This window comes from Diabrotica virgifera, chromosome 1 (assembly GCF_917563875.1).
Source record: "Diabrotica virgifera virgifera chromosome 1, PGI_DIABVI_V3a".
Classification (NCBI taxonomy): Eukaryota; Metazoa; Arthropoda; class Insecta; order Coleoptera; family Chrysomelidae; genus Diabrotica; species Diabrotica virgifera.
Window position 1 is genome coordinate 31,300,213 of NC_065443.1, and position 13,748 is coordinate 31,313,960.

The following is a 13,748-nucleotide window of genomic DNA, read 5'->3' on the forward strand; positions in this document are numbered from 1 at the left end:
ATATTAACTTGGTGAAAATACTTATAGAACAAAATTTGCTTAGGATTAGTCATTTTATCCATTTCCGGACTTATTTGGAACATATATTTTTCACCCCCAAAAGGGGGTGAAACTCACCCCTAGGGCAAAAGTACACATTGGCACAATATCACTTTTTTTCTTTGACATGTTAGCTATGTGTATTCCAAATTTCATGTCAATCCAAGCAGTTCTTTAAAATTTAGAGGTTATGCAATTTTTTACCTTTAAAGAACGTACTATTGGTTGTGAGTTTAAAATCCTCAGAAAGTGCCTCAGAAGGCACTGGAGCTATCCGTTGGTGTTAGTACATCTCCCAAACATACCGATACCCGCTATAAATGAGATAATTCGTTCTCTCAGCAACAGCAACATGTAGGTATCGCGTACGATCAACGGTATATAAACAATAGAGCTAAAAATGTTCTAAAAACCGCTTGCAGTCGGCAAGGTCACATACTCACCAATATTCCCAAAAACAAAGTTCCATTCCCTCCAGCCAATCTGCTACAATTGGCCAGAAATGAACACCACCTTCTAAAGCTCCCGCTGCACTAGCAATTTTGCTCCACCATCTACATAATTCTAATTTAACAAGTAATTGGACTTCGTAAGTCCTAGGTTTTCACCCAAAGTAATCGAAAGTAGAACTGGAAGACGATATTTGAATTTTACGTGTAACTTTGCGTGGATTGATATACGAATTTACTAATGTTGAGTCATTCTTACTAAACTTTGACATTTGTCACCTCATTTGTGATTCTACCCGGTATAATGGCAGAGGAGTTACATTGGCGGTCCTACAGACCGACGGAAAGATTGCCCAGGTCAAATATCTCACCTTAGTACTATCCTTGGATTATCAGCTTTTATTTGACACCTCATTTGTCATTCTACCTGGTATAATGACGGAGAAGTTATATTCGCGGTCGTACGGACCGACGGAAAGACAGCCTAGGTCAAATATCTCACCTTTAGTACCATCCTTGGATTATAAGCTTTCATTTGACACCTCATTTATCATTTAAGCTGGTATAACGATGGAGGAGTTATATTCGCGGTCGGAGGGACCGACGTACAGACCGCCTAAGTTAAATATCTCACCTTAAGTACCATCCTTGGATTATAAGCTTTCATTTGACACCTCATTTGTCATTCTACCTGGTATAATGACGGCGGAGTTATATTCGCGGTCGGAGGGACCGACGCACAGACCGCCTAGGTCAAATATCTCACCTTTAGTACAATCCTAGGATTATCAGCTTTCATTTGACACCTCATTTGTCATTCTACCTGGTATAATGACGGAGAAGTTATATTCGCGGTCGGAGGGACCGACGTACAGACCGGCTAAGTTAAATATCTCACCTTAAGTACCATCCTTGGATTATCAGCTTTCATTTGACACCTCATTTGTCATTCTACCTGGTATAATGATGGAGGAGTTATATTCGCGGTCGTACAGACCGACGGACAGACCGCCAAGGTCAAATATCTCACCTTTAGTACCATCCTTGGATTATAAGCTTTCATTTGACACCTCATTTGTCATTCTACCTGGTATAATGACGGCGGAGTTATATTCGCGGTCGGAGGGACCGACGCACAGACCGCCTAGGTCAAATATCTCACCTTTAGTACAATCCTAGGATTATCAGCTTTCATTTGACACCTCATTTGTCATTCTACCTGGTATAATGACGGAGAAGTTATATTCGCGGTCGGAGGGACCGACGTACAGACCGGCTAAGTTAAATATCTCACCTTAAGTACCATCCTTGGATTATCAGCTTTCATTTGACACCTCATTTGTCATTCTACCTGGTATAGTGATGGAGGAGTTGTGGTTACGGACAGACGGACAGACGGACGTGGATAATACAAAGATTTCACATTTTTTCAAAATGGGTGAAAACAATATTCACACACTTGTTTACTCACATCGTCCCTACACTTCTGAGAAGGAGTTTCCAGTACCCTGAAGAGGCTTAAGCCTAAACGGGGAATAAATAACGTGTTTCGTTCGTTCGTTCGGGAGATAGATCATAAAATTGTAACTTTAAGCCTTGGGACTTTATTGCCTATTGAGCTAAATAAATAAAGATATATTCATCTGGTGGACCATTATGGTCTGTATTTTTCGAATAGTTCTTTTATTTCTGAACAAGGTGGTTTCATTTACTTGGACAAACCCATATTATTATACATCATTATACTTAAAGTAAAATTATTGTAGGCGTTGAAAGTTGTTTACTGTAAAACTAATCAATTTTCCATAAAAGTTATATTAATTAAGAATCAGTATTAATCATTAAATAAATAATTATAAAAATTAACAACACTTCTATGTAGATGAAATTTGAAATAATATAAACAGACACGTTGTTTGGAATGTTGGAGAAATGTTGTATTTACCGTGGAATATCAGAAAAAATACAAATCAGCATCTAAATTTAGTGCGTTTGTTATTAAATACATCTGTAGTATTGGAAATTGTTTGTCTTAATTATATTTTTTTAAACAAAGGTCAAAGAACGGACCAATAAAATCCAAAATTATTTTTAGACACACTTGGTTATTCTTAAACTGCCACCAAATAGCAGCGTGTAATATTTATAGCTTACAATTCAGTCATCAAGTTTTTATCTTTGTTTTGTCTTTGTCTCTAGATTTTACTTTACTTCACTGTTGTTATTAGTTATTTCTCGGACTCATAATGTGTTAACTCCAAACGGAAGTCAACATGCAGTGGGAGATATTTCTGTCTACTTTTCTAAGTATTTTTAATATGAGCTATCTAATGAAATAAATTAGAAATAAATCTGCAAACAAACAATATCAGCAACTAGTCTAGTTGCTGATATTGTTGACATACACTTATAGACCAGGGCGCATCTGTAAAAATATTAGTACATTTGGACGTTGAGAGGTGACTCAAATTTTTTTGCAGAAATTGCTTGAAAATAAATCAAATAATAATATTTGAGTTATCCTCCCTCTCAAAAAGGTCCGGAACATTGTTTAAATAATCAAAATGTCAAAAATAAAAGAAAAATTCGATTTTTTTCTTCGTTTTTTGATTATAACTTTAAAAGTATTGATTTCCGAGAAAAGTTGTACTGACATAAAAGTTGCGTAATTAAATTTCCTACAATATAGAATTGGTTACAAATTTATAAAATAGTCACCCTTGTTTCAAAATAGCAATAAATGCGAAAAAAACCATACAAAAACAAGTATTCGCATTTTACGTTTTTCAACCATCTGTGCTACACTTAGGACCTTCATATTTCACCCAGAAAAACTTTATGATACAGTTAAATAATACTGTAAATTTCATTAAGATCGGTTTAATAGATTTTGCAAAATAAATTTTGCAATCCAGCTTTCGCAAAAAAAATCATTTTTTCAAAATGTTACAGGACTGAAAATAAAGCAGATAGCAAGTTAAATGTTTTTTGCATATAGAAGTGTACTGTACCTTTCATTTCCAATTTGCAAAATTAAAATCGATTAACTAACACGGCGTCAGGATTTTTTTTAAATAAACATTAATTATTGGTTCTACGCGCAGGACAGCGGATAGTTTGCTCTGATTGGGCGTTCCAATGACCTTCGATAATGATTGACTCATTTTAATTTGATTATATTTCGTTATAAATAAATTTGTTTATTGCAAAATAAAAACACATACTCTATCCTTTGAAATAACACTTTTTTTTAGCAAAAGCTTTCTTTGTTCATATATTTTAACTTAGAGAACAAAGTTTATTATTTTTAAACATATGCAATTGTTTAAACTATATTTCACAAACAATAATAAAATTAGCTTGATTTTTGTGGAATTAAAATATTAAAATACAAGAAAATATAGAGTAAGAAAATAATATATTAGATAAAGATTGGAAGAAATTTTGGTGGAAATCAACTTGTGTGAATCGAACACCGCTGTTCTGCGCGTAGCACCAAAAATTAATGTTTATTTAAAAAAATTCCTGACGCCGCACAGTGGTTCCAAATGCTGAAAACGTGGTCATGAGGCGAAAAAAGGAGTCCCTATTTAGGGATTTTCATGTTTACAGTTGTTTTTTCATACTATCGTAGAGTCCTAATATGCAGGTATGAGGATCAGACTGGATGTATTCTATTTCACAACTCAGGAACAAGTGGGCCATGTCCGGGGTTATTTTGGCCGGCAGAGAAAGTGAAAAAGAACTCGTATATTGAAAACGCTGTAAAACGTTTTGTAGTTTATCAATTTTATCGCTGTAAAGCAGATTCTTCTTTTTTAAGTATGTAGTAATGTAAGATGTAACTTAAATCAACATTTATTAACAATAAATGCCTTAAATTTGTTAATGCATAAATAGTGAAAATATACTTGAAATAATTAAAAATTTGTAAAGATGCATTCCAGAAGTACAAAATTCTGCATAATTCTGCGACTAATGTTTATTAATCTTAAAATATATAGTAAGGAGATACAGAATCACTTTGGTTTAGCTGCCTATAACTGCCTATGCATTGCTGGCAGTTGTTTGAATACAAAAGTGGGAAATGATTCTGGCGATTGTTGAGTATGTATGGGCAGTTGTACATAAGTAATACTTTCTGAATATTGTACTTCATAAAGAAAATGCATTGGTAATCAGCAGCTTCAAAAGTCCCTTATAGTATAACATTTTAAATAAAAATGCGGCTAAAATAAAATTTTCGAACTTCTTCCGTCCATATTGGATCCGCCATTTTGTTAAAAAAAAAGTAATGTTAGATTTGTAATCAGCTACCTTAACCTGCCAAATTTTACAAAAAAATTTCTTTTTGAGTGATATTTTCAATTTATTTCCGCCATGTTGGACCCGCCATTTTGTTTTTCAGAAAAAATAATGCCAGATTCGTAATCAGCGATGCCAAAAACCCTTAAGAACGAAAGTAATTCCAAAATGTATAAAAATATACGCTTTTAAAGGTTCATGACCACGCTTGCGGCATTTGGAACCACTGTGCGCCGTGGTAATTAATCGATTTTAATTTTGCAAATTGTAAATAAAAGGTACAGTACACTTCTATAACCAAAAAAAAATTCAACTTGCTATCTGCTTTATTTTCAGTCCTGCAACATTTTAAAAAAATAAATTTTTTTTGCGAAAGCTGGATTGCAAAATTTATTTTGCAAAATCTATTAAACCGATCTTAATAAAATTTACAGTGTTGTTTAACTATACAATAAAGCTTTTCTGGGTAAAACATGAAGGTCCTAAGTGTAGCATAAATGGTTGAAAAACGTAATATGCGAATACTTGTTTTTGTATGGTTTTTTTTCGCAATTATTGCTATTTTGCAACAAGGGTGACTATTTTTTAAAATTTTAACCAATTTTATATTATAGGAAATTTAATTATGCAACTTTTATTTCAGTACAACTTTTCTCAGAAATGAATAGTTTTAAAGTTATAATCAAAAAACCAATAAAAAAAAACGAATTTTTCCTTCATATTTTGTCATTTTGATTATTTAAACAATGTTCCGGACCATTTTGAGTGGGAGGATAATTTAAATATTATTATTTGAGTTATTTTCAAGCAATTTCTGCAAAAAAATTTGAGTCACCCCTCAACGTCCATCTCAAAACATATGCGCCCTAGACTATTAAGTGGTTAGACCAGGGCATTTAGCACTAAAAACATCAGAATAAGTCGAATTTTAAATACAGCGCCTATTTAGAGACTTGCAACTTTTTGCATTGTGTTCAAAATGATGTCAGGAAAAAAGTCAACTATAGAAAAATGGGTGGAAATGCATAATTTCACTTACAGTGCATAAGGTGTATCCAAAAGAAAATGCATTTCATAACGAACTTTATGAAGACATGTCAAAATTAGGATATTAGGAGACATATGTTGTTACTCGGGGGTTTTTGGAGTCGCTGAACACAACTACGACATCAAAACCGACCTCTAGAGCACCTGGTGCCCAGGGTCACTGCTAAGGCACGTCATTTGAAAGTTCGAGTGTTATCGGCACTAAATTGATACCAACAGATTACTTGGAGGATTTTGGGCTCGCTGATTACGACTACGCCATCAGAACCGACCCCCAGAGCATCTGGTGTTCAGTGTTACTGCTAAAGCACGTCATAATATTTTGGAGTTTCGAGGGATTTCGGCATTAAATTGATGTCCACAGATTATACGGAGGATTTTAGGGGTTGTTGAACACGAATGCGCTATCAGAACTGAATTCCGGAGCACCTGGTGCCCACGGCCACTGCTAATCCACGTCATCTTCAGGGGTTTCGAATATTTTCGGCCTTGAATGCATGCAAATAGTTTACTAAACAATTTTGGGGTCGTTGAATACGAATGTGCCATCAGTACCGATCCACAGACCACCTGGTACCCAAGGTCACTGCTAAGGCATGTTATATTTATGAGTTTCGAGTGTCACCAAGTGCACCGGGGGTCGGTTCTGATGGCGTAGTCGTGTTCAGCGGGCCCCCGAACAGAAAACCCCGAGTAATCTATTTGAGGTGAACCTTAGCAGTGCCTTAGCAGTGAACCTAGGAACCAGGTGCTCCGATGGTCTTTTCTGATGGCTATGCGTCTTTAGCGACCCCAAGAACCTCCCGAGTAACAAAATCTGGTCCTTAATACACTTATTTTAACATGTTTATGAATTTTGGATGCATTTTATGCACTTTAAAATGAAACTATGCATTTCCACCCATTTTTATATAGTAGGCTTTTTCCTGACAAGATCATCCTGAACAAGATGCAAAAGTCTCTAGCTGTTGTATTTAAAAATCGATTAATTTTGTGCTTTTATGTGATAATATATCACAATGTGACATCAACCATATTCTTTTCAAGTGCGGTAAACATAAGTCTGAAACAGATCAGCTCTATTTAAAATTAACAGATCTTAAAATTCAGACTCCCATAAACATCACCCATTTACTTTCTTTAGACAGTAGAGAAATATTTGGGCTAATATGTAACTTTCTTTTTAAAGTTGGATATATTATTTAAAAACCAATAACCTTTACTACCATTCTGTGGCTAAAGGACTAGCTTCCAAGCCAACTCTTCAAACACACACACACACACACACACACACACACACACACACACACACACACACACACACACACACACACACACACACACACACACACACACACACACACACACACACACACACACACACACACACACACACACACACACACACACACACACACACACACACACACACACACACACACACACACACACACACACACACACACACACACACACACATTTGTGCTAAATGTCCTCGTCATATAAACATAGATTAAAAATCCTTTTATACTATGAGTCAGATTAACGCAGTAGATTTTGGGGTAGCTACCAAGAAATGCGTCGTTAGACGGCTCTATTCGTGTTACTTGGGAACAAAAAAAGAATGAAGAAAATTGCTCCATGGAAAGTCGAGAAAATGCATTTTTTTAACGTATACCGATTTTGAACTTTGAGATTACATTTTCTCCAACCTAATTTTTACTTGGAATTTTGCTATTTTTGGCAATTTTTACTCGTAATATCGATAGTTTTTGTTATAATAATATCTGTTATGAGTATTTTAAAGGTATGAACAATGGTGTGGAGAAAGAAGACCGAAATAAAAAGGTGATGGTTTGAAAATTATGATCCTATTGTTTATATCATTGGCGCAAATGCCGGTCAACTTTGACCGGTTGTACCTCAGGAACCACTGATCACAATTAAACGTTTTTTCTTTTAAAAGAAGCATGCTGCCGCTTTTTTCCAATACCGTTTTCATGATTTAATTTAATTTAATATTTCCCAAGATATTCTATTTGTTTGTAAGCCAAAAAATTGTTTATAATTTTAAAATATTCCTGAGGCCGCTTAAATAGTCCAATTTTAATTCTAGAAAGTACATTCTTCTTCTTCTTTAAGTTCAATCTTCTATCGAAGGTTGGAAATCATCATAGCAATGCGGACCCTGTTGACTGCCGCTCTAAATAGCTCTGCACTACTGCATTCGAACCATTCCCGTAAGTTCTTAAGCCAGGATGTTCTTCGTCTTCCCACATTTGGCTTTCCTCGGATTTTGCCTTGCATAACAAGTTGTAATAATGAGTATTTTTGCCCTCTCATCACATGTCCCAAGTACTCAAGTTTTCGTCTTTTAATAGTTAGTATTATTTCCGGTTGACTTCCTATCCTTCTAGTTACTTACTTCCACGTTCGACATTCTTTGAATCCATGATATTCGTAGGATTCTTCTGTAACACCGAAATTCAAAGGCGGCCAACTTATTCAAATGGACTTGTTTCAACGTCCACGCTTCCAAGCCGTAAAGAAGAGTAGAGAACACGTAACATCGAAGCATCCTTAGACGTAGTTCTAACCTTATATCCCGACAACAAAGAAACTTTTTAAGTTTAATGAATGATGCACGTGCTATTTCAATACGTGTCTTAATTTCTTTGGTTTGGTCTACATTTGATGTTATCCATGTTCCTAAGTATTTGTAGTTATCCACACTCTCAATCACAGTATCTTCAATAGTTAATTGGATGTTTACTTGTGCTGATTTAGTTATGATCATGCATCTAGTTTTCTTTAAATTCATCTTCAGTCCGTACTCATGACAGCGTTCATTAAGGCGTTCCATAACGTTCTGTAAATCATTGTTGTTATCTGTTATTCTTACTGTATCGTCTGCAAAACGTAAGTTGTTCAAAACTTCTCCATTGATAGATATACCTTCTATTGAATTTGAGAGCGCTTCTTGAAGTACCGCTTCACTGTAGACATTGAAAAGTAGTGGAGACAGCACGCAACCCTGACGGACTCCTCTCTGTATTTTGATATCTTGGGTGTCCTGGTTGTCAACTCTTACCTTGGCAGTTTGATTCCAATATATATTAGATATAATTTTCATGTCACGACTGTCAATATTTTTGCTTTTTAATATATCTACAAGCTTTTTATGTTGAACTTTATCAAATGCCTTTTCAAAGTCTACAAAACATAAGTACATATCCTGATTCATGTCCATGCATCTCTGGGCCAGCACATTCAAGCCTAACAAAGCATCTCGCGTGCTCATACCATTTCTAAAGCCAAATTGTGTGTCACTGATTTCATATTCGAGAGTTTTAACAATTCTACTGTGTATTATTTTCAAAAATGTTTTAAGTGTGTGACTCATTAACCCGGCACCTGCCACGTGGCTTTGCAAGGCGCCAACTGCCACGTGGGGTGCTCACAGCACCCCTTAACAATTTTATGTGATCTACTTGTTTAAAAAACAAAATAATGTGTTGAGTAACACAAGAATATAAAAACATTTTTTTATTCACTTATTAGCCACTAATATGTTATAAAAGTTAAAAAATAAACTGAAAAAGGTGTTATAAGCAAATTAGCATGTACCAAGTCATAATAAATGAAGTCAAGTAAAATATCTAAAAAAATTAAAATTTTGTGAGTATAGGGTCTATATGAATAATTTAAATCAGTTATTTCAATAACAAATTTAAATTTGACCTGTTTATCAAAAATACAAAAAAATTAAAACTGAAAGTGCCAGATGATGCTACCCCAATTCGATTTTAGTGCTATATGTTCAGAATGACACTAAATAACCACTTCAAACACTAACACATCTATGCTATATAATATTATAGAAAGCTACTATGACGCACAGCTCCGTTACCAAACTTGAAATACCAAATAATTAATAAAAATGTGTTATGGGGTGCTGGTAGCACCCCACGTGGCAGGTGCCGGGTTAAAGATATTGTTCTGTGATCCGAGCAGGTTGTTGCACTTGACTTTTTGGGAATTGCTAAAAAGGTCGATTGCAGCCATTGTTTGGGGATTGTGGCAGTCTGATATATTAGATTAAAGAGTTCAACCATTACATCAATACCATATTCATCAATAAGTTTTAATAATTCGGTGGACACATCATCTGGTCCAGTAGCTTTACCCTCTTTCATGTTTTTAATGGCATAGATGACTTCGTCTCTTAATATTGGTGGTCCGGTATCCTCTGTGATTTCTAATGTCAGTTCTCCTCTTTCATCATTAAAGAGTTGTTGGATGTAATTGGTCCATTGACACAATCTCTCCTTCACGTTAGTAATAATATCCCCTTTATCATTTTTAAGGGTATTCGTTCTTGTGCTTTTTCTAGAACCTGTCATTTCTTTGATTTTTTTGTGTAAATTAAAGCTGTCATACTTTTTATCCAGGTCTTCTATTTCTTTGCATCTGTCGGAGAGCCACCTCTCTTTTGCCTCTCGAATTTTTTTTCTGATGTTTCTCTGAATTTCTTTGTCTTTATTCGGGTCTTTTGTTTTATGTTTTCTTCGTTCCTCCATAAGTTCAAGAATTTCTACTGTCATCCACGATTTTGTTTTTTCTCCAAGTGGTTTGAGGGTTTCTTTTCCAACTGATACTAAGGCATGTTGAATTTTTCCCCATTTTTGGTCAACAGTCAGAGTTTCTGCACTCTCTTCTTTGACTTTCCTTAAGTTCTCGTTTATTTTAAATTTCGTTTCCGCATAGGTCTTGCCTTGTTTGAGCCGCCTTGTATCCATGATTTTATTGGAGCTAGGGCTCTTTATCGTCTTTAGTTTTACTCTCATAGACAAAACAACCGGGTTGTGATCGGAGAATATGTCCGCTCCTGGATAAGTTTTAGATGATATAGAATTTCTATATCTTCTGTTGACGATAATATAATCTATTTGATTTCTGACTATTTTGTTGTTATTGTCAGCTGGTGACTTCCATGTATATAGTTTACGTTTAGGAAGTTTGAACAAGGTATTTGCAATTATGAGTTCCTCATTGATACAGAAATTAACAAGCCTATCGCCACGTTCATTTCTTTCCCCGAGTCCATATCGCCCCACACAATTCTCCACTTCTCCTTGACCGACTTTAGCGTTCAAATCGCCCATTATAATATTTATATCATGTCTTTTAGTTAGCTTTAAGACATTGCCGATTTGTTCATAGAAGGCCTCTGTGGTGTCTTCATCCTTGTCTGCAGTGGGTGCATATACTTGGATTATATTTATTTTACGATTTAAATGAGAGTTGAGAGACAGCATTAATACTCGATCAGAGTAAGGAACAAAGTTACAAACGGCTTTCCGAGAATTGTTGTCAACTATAATTCCAACTCCCTGTTTGTGATTGGGGTCGTTGTTTCCAGAATAATACAGTGTTCCATTTCTGGTGTTACATTTTCCTGATCCGGGCAATTGTATATCGCTAAGGCCCAGTATGTTAATCTTCATTCTGCACATTTCCGACACAGCGTTATCGAGTTTGCCTGATTGGTATAAACTTCTTACGTTCCATGTTCCAATTTTCAATGCTATAGAGTTATTCTTATTTCTTTGACAGGGATTTACCTTGATGACGACCTGAGAGGCCCTGTCGTCTAAATCTGATTGTCCTCCCCTGCCGGATCTTGGATTCCCACCTTCATGATCATTAAGTAAATTATCAATTAGTGGGTCCATGATGATTTTTACTAAGGATATCCACGCGGATCTTTAATGTAGTAGTCATCCCGTGGCTTTCCACATCTCAATGCCGTTGACTAATTTAGCTCTTCCGCCTTCGGAGTTAATTTCTCGACTCCAGGGCAATGAAGTGCCCTACCACGTATCGGTTCTTCCACCCGTAGCTGTTGACCAACAAGTGGGTGATTACTTATACCGGCAATCGTTCGGTTATTCTAACAGCTCCAGTATCCAATAATAGACCGATCCAGGATCATTTCCCTTACGCTCTATTTTGATTCCGATGCTGCTGTCTGACAGAGTAGGATATGGAAAGGGAAACTTTGGTAATTAGGTGGGAGAATGGGTTTAGGACATAATTTCTCCCAGGTACCAGGAGATTGGGAGATAATTATGGCTCACGTGGGCAGGGTCGCAACCCTGAAGTAGATGTATCTTCCACCGGGGACATAAAAAGAGTATCTACCCGCTACCGCTACCGCTATAAAGTACATTAGATAGGTACAATGTCTTTTTATAAAAAAATCATAGCTTTTTTATGTATCATAATTATTGTGGTTATTATAGCGACCGTAAATTCACTAGCGTTCAAGTGACAATTCAATTGTTGCTAAACTGTTCATTAAATTTCCATCGGCTTCTAGAATTATAATCTAAATGGAAAGAGCTTTTATATTACCAAGTTATTTAATAATTGATAAACAATTACCTATCTAAAATTTTAGTTGAACAAGTAATTGGACTTCGTAAGTCCTAGGTTTTCACCCAAAGTAATCGAAAGTAGAACTGGAAGACGATATTTGAATTTTACGTGTAACTTTGCGTGGATTGATATACGAATTTACTAATGTTGAGTCATTCTTACTAAACTTTGACATTTGTCACCTCATTTGTGATTCTACCCGGTATAATGGCAGAGGAGTTACATTGGCGGTAAGATTGACGGAAAGATTGCCCAGGTCAAATATCTCACCTTAGTACCATCCTTGGATTATCAGCTTTTATTTGACACCTCATTTGTCATTCTACCTGGTATAATGACGGAGAAGTTATATTCGCGGTCGTACGGACCGACGGAAAGACAGCCTAGGTCAAATATCTCACCTTTAGTACCATCCTTGGATTATAAGCTTTCATTTGACACCTCATTTATCATTTAAGCTGGTATAACGATGGAGGAGTTATATTCGCGGCCGGAGGGACCGACGTACAGACCGCCTAAGTTAAATATCTCACCTTTAGTACCATCCTTGGATTATCAGCTTTCATTTGACACCTCATTTGTCATTCTACCTGGTATAATGACGGAGGAGTTATATTCGCGGTCGGAGGGACCGACGTACAGACCGCCTAGGTCAAATATCTCACCTTTAGTACAATCCTAGGATTATCAGCTTTCATTTGACACCTCATTTGTCATTCTACCTGGTATAATGACGGAGAAGTTATATTCGCGGTCGTACGGACCGACGCACAGACCGCCTATGTCAAATATCTCACCTTTAGTACCATACTTGGATTATAAGCTTTCATTTGACACCTCATTTGTCATTCTACCTGGTATAATGATGGAGGAGTTATATTCGCGGTCGTACAGACCGACGGACAGACCGCCAAGGTCAAATATCTCACCTTTAGTACCATCCTTGGATTATCAGCTTTCATTTGACACCTCATTTGTCATTCTAGCTGCTATATTGCCGGAGGAGTTGTGGTTACGGACAGACGGACAGACGGACGTGGATAATACAAAGATTTCACATTTTTTCAAAATGAGTGAAAACAATATTAAAGATTTTGTTGGAAAAACCCGCATTTTCCGGGGAAAATTTTCGTCAAAGTAAATCGGGAAAAACACGTCTCTATGCAAAATATAATTACAGTGAATTTTTATTTGGGTGTTTTTGGTATAAAGTTAAAATCTTTGGAGTTATAGAGCAAACATTGAAAAAAACACGATTTTCAGGCTCCATTCTGTTTATAAAAAAAGTAGCACACTATCTGCGGATTTTGCATACCTATATTATTAATATATACAATCATAAGATTCGATTCCAGCAATAAAATTGCTGCTAAATAACTTTTCCCAAAAATTGCCTATTCTCCGATAATCTGCCCAGACTATTGGTATTTCTAATATTTTCCCTTACCTATATTTATTTTTAACTTT

General features: G+C 35.8%; 1 long non-coding RNA gene across 1 annotated transcript; it reads right to left on the reverse strand.

The window, feature by feature from the left end:
* Positions 1–895: 895 nt before the first annotated feature.
* On the reverse strand, positions 896–13,339 carry LOC126887860 (uncharacterized). Its single transcript, XR_007699241.1, has 4 exons — positions 13,119–13,339; positions 12,815–12,986; positions 1,387–1,518; positions 896–1,122 (listed from the first exon to the last, which is right to left on the reverse strand). It is a non-coding gene; the product is annotated as an uncharacterized LOC126887860 (long non-coding RNA).
* Positions 13,340–13,748: the final 409 nt, after the last annotated feature.